Consider the following 11,656-nt stretch of genomic DNA (forward strand, 5'->3'; position numbering starts at 1 on the left):
CAAGACCGGTGTCCCGTTTCAGTGCTAGTACCTAATTAGTATGCTAGAGCCAATAACCCTGATTTCGGGCTACATTCATAACTACAGCCATTCCAACACACCCAAAACTCGTGTAGTTTTACAATACATACAAACTTACTAGGCCGCGTTAAGCCGCCTTCATGATGTATGAATATTTAAATTTCCCTGGAGGATAGGACGGGAGGCGGGGGGGTTAATGCTGCGAGCCACTAACATTAAACTAACTCGTTTACTATGTAGAAATATATTAAATAATCAATGTCAAGAAATATATTTACGTAATGGCGATGCATTATAGGTTATGTTCGGATGTCAACAGCCGTATGTACAGCAAGGTAATTTCATTCAAATAAAACAATCCTTTAGAGAAAGAAATTTAATTTAATTGAACTAAATTGTTTGTTGATAGTCGTTATGAAGTATGTAGTAGTGATGGCACAGCAAGAAAATGGTCGAAAATGGCGAGGATTGAAAAGAGGATGAAGATAAGCGACAACCTGGGATGACATGGGTTAGTTCGACAGCGAAAGGAAGGAAGAGGGCAGTAGATAGAGGAAATGGGAAAGGAGACGAAGCGAATTAGAAAAGAAAATAGAGGAATAAGTGATACGGAGGACGAAGGCAAGTAAGCCGATGAAAAGGGTGAAGTGAGAGAAATACGAGTAAAACAGAAGCGAGTTGAGAATTAATCCCGGGATGGAGCGGGAAACGTTACACATTTGAAGAGGTTGATTGATAGGAAGAAGGAAGAGGAGTAGCAGCAGAAGGATAAGGAGGAGTAGCAGAAGGAAAAAGAGGAGACAAAGGAAAAGAAGACGAGAAAAAAGGAGAATAAGGAGGAGAGGAAGAAGAGGAATAAGGAAAAGGAGGAGAAGCGGAAGGAAAAGGAGGAGCTAAAGGAGGAGACAAGGAAGGCGAATAAGGAGAGGAAGAAGGAGAGGAAGAAAGAAAAGGAGAAGCGGAAGAAAAATGAGGAGGCAAAGGAAAAGGAGAAAAGGAAGAAGGAGAATAAAGAGGAGAGGAAAAAGAGGAAGAAGAAATAGAAGGAGAAGCAGAAGGAAAAGGAGGAGGCAAAAGAAAAGGAGACAAAGAAGGAGAATAAAGAGAAGAAGAAGAGGAAGAAGGGGAAGGGGAAGCAGAAGAAAAAGGAGGTAAAGGAGGAGATGAGGAAGGAGAATAAGGAGAGAGGAAGAAGGAAAAGGAGGAGAAGTAGAAGGAAAAGAAGAAGGTAAAGGAGGAGAGAAGGAAGAAGGAGAAGGAGGAGAAGGAGGAGGAGATGGATGGGAAGGGGAAGAAAAGAAAAGAGTACAGCTGGGTAGAACAAAGTAAAACAGGGTAGAAAAAGGTAGGGCAGGGTAGGTCAGGATAGATAAAAAATATGAAAAAAAAAAAAAAAGGGAACAGGAAAAAAAGGAGAGTGAGTAATAGATGAGACAGGTTAGGTAAGGATAGAAAAAAATATGAAAAAAAAGGAAGAAAAAAAAGAGAGCGAGTAGTAGATGATTATTATGATTACAAAAAAAAAAAACGAAAAAAAATGCAAGAACGGAAAGCTATGCAAGTAAAACGAGGAAATGATTAGTCGTACGATTTTAATTTCCCGAGGAGAATAGAAGACTGAATTGGCACATTCACCGACTTGCATAGATCTTGTTTGTAAAATAGATAAGCGTATTCATTCTGAGGTCCTTCCTTACAAAATGTCTGACGTTAGAATGAAATCTTAAAGTGGTCACTTGCGATAAACGGGTCAAAAAGATGCAATGTAAAGAGATGGTTGGCAAAAGAGAGACTGAGCGGTGGAGACAAGGAACTGTGAAGGAATAAAGGAGGAGGAGGAAAATAAAAAAGATGAATTGTGCATCATTAGCAAGCATAAGAAAATCTGGGTCAAGAAAATGTGGAGAGGTGAAGGAAGGTAGAGAGGGAAGGAGGGAGAGAGGGAGTTGGGAGGGAGAGAGTGAGTGAGTTAAGGAGGGAGGGGATGGGGGAAGGTGGGGAAGAGGGGAGAGGGGGCTTGAGAGAGGGGAGAGATAGGCACGAACACTGGCTTGGGGGGAAAATGATTTCATCCTTCAGGTGGGGACGGCCCCCCCCAAAAAAAAAAAAAAAAAAAAATAGAGTAAGAAAGGAGAAGGAACTCAGAAACTGATAATGCTTGAGAAGTTATTATAAACAACGACGAGACTATATCAATTACCTTGCTAGGTAATCGGACACCCGGGATATATACAAGCAAGGTGGCACTTCCGAAGGGACGAAGTGACGCTGGCACTGTCCGGGGCCAAGAACGGAGCTGGATACAGTTGGAACTCGAGTCGAGAACGATCATTGCTCGTATATCCTTCTCCTGAAAAGGAGAGATAAGTGAAGTTAGTTCCATGGCAGGGAGAACTCTAAAGGCGGAACGTGAGGACGTAATGTGAGAATATAATATGAACATAGTGAAAGTGAAAAGTAAGAGTGGTATGTGAGTGTAAATGCAGAGAATGAAATCTGAGAGTAGAATATGATTGTGGAACGTGAGAGTGGAACATGAGTGTGGAATATGAGAGTGGAACATAACAGTGGAACGTGACATTGGAATATGAGTGTGGAACATGAGAGTGGAACGTGAGAATTGAACATAACATATGAACACGAGAGATGAACATGAGAATTGAACGTGAGAGTTGAACGTGAAAGTTGAACGTGAGAGTTGAACGTGAGTGGAACGTGAGAACGGAACATGAGAGTGGAACGTGAGAGTGGAACATGAGAGTGGAACATGAGAGTGGAACATGCGAGTGGAACATGCGAGTGGAACATGCGAGTGGAACATGCGAGTGGAACATGCGAGTGGAACATGCGAGTGGAACATGCGAGTGGAACATGCGAGTGGAACATGCGAGTGGAACATGCGAGTGGAACATGCGAGTGGAACATGCGAGTGGAACATGCGAGTGGAACATGCGAGTGGAACATGCGAGTGGAACATGCGAGTGGAACATGCGAGTGGAACATGCGAGTGGAACATGCGAGTGGAACATGAGAGTGGAACATGAGAGTGGAACATGAGAGTGGAACATGAGAGTGGAACATGAGAGTGGAACATGAGAGTGGAACATGAGAGTGGAACATGAGAGTGGAACATGAGAGTGGAACATGAGAGTGGAACATGAGAATGGAACATGAGAATGGAACATGAGACTTGAACATGAGACTTGAACATGAGACTTGAACATGAGACTTGAACATGAGACTTGAACATGAGACTTGAACATGAGACTTGAACATGAGACTTGAACATGAGACTTGAACATGAGACTTGAACATGAATATGAAAATATATGTGGAAGTGGAGTGTGAGATTTGAATGTTTGGGAGGAAACCAGAGTGGAAGAATGGAGATCATGATCTGGAGGTACAATTTCACTTTTGTTCTGATCTTCGACAGACGTCTATTTTATCCTGTTGAATGTATAACTTCTATTTCTATACTAATTCATCTTATCTAACCTCACTTGCCAAAGGGTGTAATCCATCCTGGCTCGACCCATAAATCCTATGACATTCTTTGTATATATATTTTATCTTAGCCAAGACATAACGATTTTGTCTACAGGGTAAGTAGCCTATATAGGAATGGTGATATGGGATTGATTGTAGAGCTAAAGTCGGAAGGGTAGAAGGGAGAAAAGCAAGAGGAAGACAAAGGTGAAGAAATTATGTGAAAACAAACGAAAAGAAAAGGAATAAAAACAGGATGACGGAGAGGGATAAAGAGCAAGTATGAAGGTAACAGGAGGAATGAGGAAAAATACTGGTGGAAGAAGTGTGGAAAAAGTACTGGTGGAAGAGGGCAGGTGGATGGAGACAGATTAAGAAAAAGAAAATGGAAGAGAAAAAATGGAAAAGAAGGGGAGGAGGAGGAGAGGGGAGGAGGGAGGAGAAAAGGAAGAGGAAGAGGAGAATAAGAATAGGAAAAGAAATAGGAATAGTAGGAGCAGTAGAAGCAGTAACAGAGGTTTGTGGAATATGCAATGCAAGAGCAACAGGAGAAGCACAAGGAAATGTAGTGAATAGAGGAAGAGAGCTGAAAGGAGAAGTACAAGAAGGAAGGAGAAAGAGGAGGGCGAGGACAAGGACGAGGACGAGAACAAGGACGAGGACGAGGACAAGCACAAGGACGAGAACAAGGACAAGGGTTGGACAAGCACAAGGACGAGAACAAGGACGAGGACAAAGACATCGACAATGGCGAGGACAAGGACGAGGGTAAAGACAAGGACAAGGGCGAGGACGAGGACAAAGCCGAGGACGAGGACAAAGCCGAGGACGAGGACAAAGACGAGAACGAGGACAAAGACGAGGACGAGGGCAAAGACGAGGACAAGGACAAAGACAAGTACAACGACAAGGACAAAGACAAGGACAAGGACGAGAAAAATGACAAGGGCGAGGACAAGGACGAGGACGAGGACAAGGAATAGGTGTGGCGGCGTGGGAGGCGTAAGAGGCCTAACAGGCGTAAGGGTTAGAAACATGAGCCTGGGGGAGACGAAGAAGGAGAAAGAGAAGGGAGAAAAAGGTGAGAGGAGTGTGTGGAGGAAATTAGTTTGTCGCTGGCGAGGAGTGGCCTGCCGAAGGGAAAATATTGCAAGAAGTGAGAGTGCAAGGAAAGGAAGGAAAAAATACGAAAGAAAACGAATAAATCGAGAATATATATGAGCATGGAAGGAACACACGAAGGAGGAAAGCGATCCGCAACAGAAGGAAGAACATAAGAACATAAGAAATAAAGGAGACTGCAAAAGACCATAAGGCCTACACTAGGCAGCTCCGTATCCATCACCACCTGTCGTCCTCATCCATAAAGTTGTCTAATCGTTTTTTAAAACAACTGATAGTTTCAGCGCTTACTACGTGGTTACTAAGTTTATTCCATTCATCGACCACCCTATTTGTAAACCAATTCTTGCCTATTTCCTTCTTAAATCTAAATTTGTCCAGTTTATACCCATTACTGCGAGTCCTGCCCTGTTGTTTTATTATGATGACCTTGTTTGCATCACCCTTGTTATAGCCTTTGATCCACTTGAACACTTCTATTAGAAGAGGCAGAAGGAGGAGAGGTACAAGGGAGAAGCATTGATAATGAGGAACAAAGAAAAGGAGATGATGGAGAAGACGATAGGAAATAGATAGGAAAAATGGAGCATTAGATACATAAGTAGCAGGAGGGAAAATAGAAGGAATGGAAGTGAGTTTGAAGAAGGAAAGTATATCTTTAAAGGGCGGGCTTATTTCCGCAACTGAGTAAAATCGTTAGGTTGTGGCAATATATATATATATATATATATATATATATATATATATATTATATATATATAATATGATATATATGAATAGATAAAATATATATGAAATAGAATGAAAAATAAAAACAAAGATAAGTCATGATAAATATGAAAAAGCAAGTACATAGATACTTAGGTACATGAATAGATATGTACATATATACGTAGGTACATGAATAGATATGTACATACATACGTAGGTACATGAGTACACATACATAAACAGACAAACACACATTCACAAAAATACATAATCACAGAAATACATAAACACACACTATATAAATACTCTAGTACAAAAACACACAAGTACACAAACACAAACACACGTGTACATAAACACACAAGATGAACACACAAGCACATGAATACACGAGTACATAAACAAATAAATAAATAAAAAGAATCCACTGTTATATGACCAAGAGGAAGGGAAAGAGAGCGAGATCAAAGGAAACAGTATTACGAGAATTAGAGAGGAAGGGTAGTCAAAAGAAAGAGAGTTAGGGGGAGAACGGTTACATGATAGGGTGGAAAGAGAGAGGTAAAGCAATTGGAATAGTTAACAAAATAAAACAAAAAACAGTAGAAGCTGGAAATAATAGTGAAAAAGAAGACATTATGAAGAATGGTAAAGGAAAGGGGAAAGGGAAAGGTGGGTAAGAGATAGCGTGTAAAAAGGTTAGTAAAAACGGGTAAAAATGCAAAAAACAAACCAAAAAGAAAACGGGGAAGAAGAAGAAGAAGAAAGGCGAGAGGAAATAAAAATCATAATTGAACATCTATTTGGGCAAGAGCCAGAGGAGAATGCCGTAATGTCTGTCAATTGATTATTTTGTTTAATTTGTTTCATTCAACAGCTTGATGGTCTGTCTAGCTTTTTTTACGTTATTTTACTTGTTTCTTTTTTTTTGTTCGAATGATTTGTCTCTTAATTTATTGAAGTGTGTAAAATGAGAGAAAGGGAGGGGGGAGCTAACAGGAAGTAAATATAGGTGGTAAGAGAACACAAGACGAGGTAATTTGGAAGGGAAATCGAAGTAGTGTAAAATGCAAAAGCTATAAAAGTAGACTGGATGTTATTGACTCTACTTTACTGACATCTCTGTCCCTGTAGAAAATGTAGACTGGATGTTAGTGACTCTACTAATACCTCTATTCCTATAGAGAATCTCGAATGCTGTAAAATAGGGAATGTATAGAAGCATGGAAAGAAGACCTAAACGGAAGTAATCAAAGAAAACAGAGAATGGGAATGGGAGGGAAAAGGTGATACAGTAGGGGATTGGTAAGAAGAGGAGGATGTGAGGGAGAGGAGGAGGACTAGGAGGAGGAGGGAGGAGGAGGAGGAGGAGGAGGAGGAGGAGGAGGAGGAGGAGGAGGAGGAAACGGAAACTCTGTTGGGCTGTGAGGCTGGGAACGAGAAAAAGATAATCCCTTGACTACCATGTTGGTGACATTGGGATGAATATCACAAAAGGAGAGGTATCCCTTCGGAAGCCTGAGAGAGGTGGTTGGTGACATTCACTTCAAACAGGGCTGAAAGAGGTAAAGGACCGAAAGACGGACAGGTTATAATTTATAAAAGGAGAAATGAAAAAGTGGATGCGTTCATGTCCCATAGATTTGATTTTATTCTGTTTTGTATGTAATCCTGTTTAAAGTTCTAAGACCTGTTCGACTGAAGCGTTATAGACAAATTGAAAATTCCCTCTTATATTTGACGATCTATATACACATATATGATATGACACATACATGTATATATGTATATATATATATATATATATAAATATATAAATATATATAAATATATATATATATATATATACATATGTATGTATATGTGTGTGTGTGTGTGTGTGTGTGTGTGTGTGTGTGTGCATGTATAGTGTGAATGCCTGTACACTATACGATGAAATCCAGCTGTGTATGCATGTATATGTGTATGCCTGTACACTATACGATGAAATCCGGCTGTGTATGCATGTGTATGTGTATGTATGCATGCATGTGTGTGTGTATGCATGAAATATATGTGTAATGTATGTATGTAATGTGTGTATGGAATGTATGTATGAATTCATGCATAATATATGTATTCCCATTATATACCTCAAAGAGTGCTGAGGTGGTTTGGACTTAATGGCAAAAAGAGTGTGAGGAGGAAAAGTGGCTGGAGTAAAGAAGAGACATCCATAATGATGTGGAGAGATAAAATGACGAGTGGATTTGGATGCACGCGGATTGTCAGTCGAGGATGTATGAGTGTTAAGAATAAGATTAAATGGAGAAAGACGTTTCATGGATGAATATACGATGGCTGAAGGTTGTTCTCATTTGCTTCGTAAGTCAATTTAACCCTTTAAACTCCGATGGCAAGATGTCTCGTCATTTGGTCAAATATAACAAAAAATCATAAAACACCAAAACGTTTGATCAAACACCAGAAAAATATGACGTCAATCTTCGCGCGGTCAAGCCGCATCAGATGATATTCAGATGTACGGGCCGGCGCGAGGCCTACCATATACCATTTTTCGTATCTACACCACAAGCGGCTGACATGAGTTATGGGTTAAGCTGATAAGGAGAAGGGTCACTATACGATGAAATCCAGCTGGTAAATTATCTTTGGTTGCCAGGTTTTGCTGTGAAAGAGATGTGAATCATTAAACTGTTTCATGAAATATGTAACATAAAACTCGCCTCGTAGCACTGGGTGATGATGCTAATATTATTCACAATCTTGTATTTTGTTTCGGTTTTGTCACACCATTTAGAAGGTTGTTTTATAGGTACTCGTCCTAAATGAGGACAGTCAAATTCTGATAGTGTAGGTTACATGTCTATTGCACATAATGCTACGAGGCTCGCATTTCTCCATGATAAAATGGTGTTCATACTCCACACAGATTTTTGACAAGTTTGCTGGAATGGCCAGGTATTTATTTCAAATCACTAAAAATGAAACCCGATTTTTTTTTTTTTTGTAAAATATTAAAACTACGAGGACCCAAACACAAAAACACGCAGAAGCGTCTCCTTAAAGACGAACGTCAAAAGGATTCATTCCCTCGTCTCGCGTCTTCATATCTCATCAGCGACCTCACCTATGCATGAAGATGCAGTTCTGAGGAGCCAACGCTCAATCTCCGTAGAGTTCCCGAGGTCGTCTTTCTCTCTTGGCCCCGGCTATCTTTCCTTCACTAGTTATATGTCAATTTATTATTATTTACTATTTACCTGTTTGTTGTTTGACTATGCCTATTCGTTTATTTATGTATTTCATTTGATACATTATTATAGGTTTTATTTATTTATTATCATTTATTATTAATATTATTATCATTATCATCATCATCATCATCATCATCATCATCATCATCATCAATCATTTTATTATTATTATTATTATTATTATTATTATATATATGTATATATATATTTTTTCATCCGACCTAGATATGGACCAAAAGGTCTCCCGTCGGGATGCTCCACCTTTGTAATCCTTTGTGAATATTTTACAAAAGTTGACAACCTACGATTGCTTTTCTTCTTTTGCCCCTGTTTCCTGGTGACATAGAACGACACACACTTGATAAATCAGAGACAACAGTCTTCCCAGAAATATATACGAGAAGGCCGAAGATCTGTTGCAGGTTTCCAGTCTACCAAGCTAAACAAGTGTTATTATTATCGAGATTATTATTACACTTTTTTACAAAGGATTACAAAGGCGGATCATGCGGACAGGAGACCTTTTGGTCCATATCAAGGTTCTCATTCATGGGTCTGCAGTTCGTCTTAACGATGTCCTTGGTACATAGTCTCCCGTCTTATCAATATGAACTGCTGAAAAGTTATATTATTGGTCAGGAATTACATTTGGGAAAACCAGTTCTCGCTTTGAACTCGTTACAGTATTTTCCACTTTAGATTTTCTCCAAGGATTAAAAGAAAATATATCAGTGGCCGAGGCGTCCATTCCCTGATCCTGAAATGAGGGGAGTCTCTTTCAGCTGAATAAATTGATCCTTGATAAGCTACGGCTACGGTTTTCCTCGACTGAATAAAATCACCATTTTTATTCAGAAATGTATATGTTCATATTTACACACACACACACACACACACACACACACACACACACACACACACACACACACATATATATATATATATATATATATATATATATATATATATATATATATATATATATCACATAATTTCCGACAGTTGCCCCGGGGTGGTTCGAACCCCGGGTGACTGTCGGAAAGTGTGATGAAATGCGCTGTTACTGGTGATTTACTTCAAATATATATATATATATATATATATATATATATATATATATAATATATATATATATATATATATATATATATATATAATGTGTGTGTATGTATGTATTGCAAAGAACACAGCAGACGGGAGAATGAATAATGGAAAAAAGAATTCCATATATATTTCTACTGAGGAGTACTGGAGATAGCAATCGAAATATATAGCTTTCCTATTACCAGTCTTTCCTTCTGATCCAAACATTGTATCTCTATTCTTTGCTTGTGGTCCCTTATGGAAGCCAGCAGCCATATATCTGGCTTGTGGGAAGGGGAGTTAGCAGAGGAGGAAGAAAGGGTGTAGAAGATAGGGTGGGGGGTTAGGAAGAGGTGGAGGAGGAGTGGGAAGTGGAGGAAGAGGAAGAGGAAGAGGAGGAGGAAGAGATGGAGGAGGAAGAGGGAGATGAGTAGGAGGAGGAAGAGGAAATGGAGGTGGCGGAGGAAGAGGAGGAGAATAGCTGATGGCGTTTAAAGTAGGGGGGACTACTGTGGATTACTGGTAAGCTTTCAGCAACTTGGGTGCTGTCGAATTTGAGGTGAGCACTGGAAGTATATGCTGGTCTCATGATACCGCAGATTTGTACTCAAAGAAAACCCGATTATATCAAAGAAGAGCCTCCTACTGTCTGCATACAACTCAAAATGGGTTCTGTTGATCTATTTTTTTTATAGATCTTGTGCTCCTTAACACCAATACTCCAAATTAATAACAGAACACTATTTCAGTAGGTAAAGAATCATATGTACCCGTTTTCTAGATTTATTGGGGTTCAAAATGTGCCCTTTACCTGAACGAATTCATATGATTTATTGATAATTAAATCTATATTATAATCCAAGTTATTGAAAAAGGGTTTATTTCTACAAAATAGTGGAATTGAAAAGTCTTTAAGCCCCCTTCTGTCCGATAATGAAAGTCAAAAATGAGCCCTTTACCTCAACGAATTTATGATTTATTGATAATTAAATCTATATTATAATCCAAGTTATTGAAAAAGGTTTATTTCTACAAAATAGTGGAATTGAAAAGTCTTTAAGCCTCTTCTGGCTGATAATGAAAGTAAAAAATGTGCCCTTTACCTCAACGAATATATATGATTTATTGATAATTAAATCTATATTATAATCCAAGTTATTGAAAAAGGGTTTATTTCTACAAAATAGTGGAATTGAAAAGTCTTTAAGCCCCTTCTGGCCGATAATGAAAGTCAAAGATGTGCCCTTTACCTCAACGAATTTATATGATTTATTGATAATTAAATCTATATTATAATCCAAGTTATTGAAAAAGGGTTTATTTCTACAAAATAGTGGAATTGAAAAGTCTTTAAGCCTCTTCTGGCCGATAATGAAAGTCAAGAAATAGGTGTTAACTCCCAAGCGTGTCTCTCCTGTGCGCCACCTGACACGTTCCCGTTGAACTTGTGTGGCCGCCCGGCATACACAGCTGCGCGCTGTACCTGGCTCAGGAGTTGAGAGGTTTTCATGTAGTACAGTGGGTGTGAGAGGTTCACATGTAGTACAGTTCGTGGTTTATAAAGAGTCTGGGGCAAGGTTTAGTGTCCCAAAATAGAGGCTACAGCAGAAAAGTGTCCGTCAAAGGCAAACGGGTCGGGTTTCAGGTCCTCGTTGAAGTAAGATGAGAGGGCAAATACTTTTTTTTCTGATTTAATATATTGAATGTTTTATTGATTATTTTGTCTTTATTTAAACATGGCTACTGTTATCTACGTCCACATTGGTATGATGTATTGATTTTGTCAGGCTTGTATATGTCTTTGTTTCAACAAAACTTAACCATCATGAATGTCAAAGAATATTCCATAACTTGCTTATCACGGTCCAATAAATGTTTGTTTACTGCCTCATTCCAATAATAAATCCATTCATTTCGCCCTCTCATTTGGGTGAGAAAGGCACAGACGGAGAAAAAATCTGTTTATGACGGAA

Source organism: Oratosquilla oratoria, chromosome 33, assembly GCF_046742065.1.
Source record: "Oratosquilla oratoria isolate Oo_2021 chromosome 33, ASM4674206v1, whole genome shotgun sequence".
Classification (NCBI taxonomy): domain Eukaryota; kingdom Metazoa; phylum Arthropoda; class Malacostraca; order Stomatopoda; family Squillidae; genus Oratosquilla; species Oratosquilla oratoria.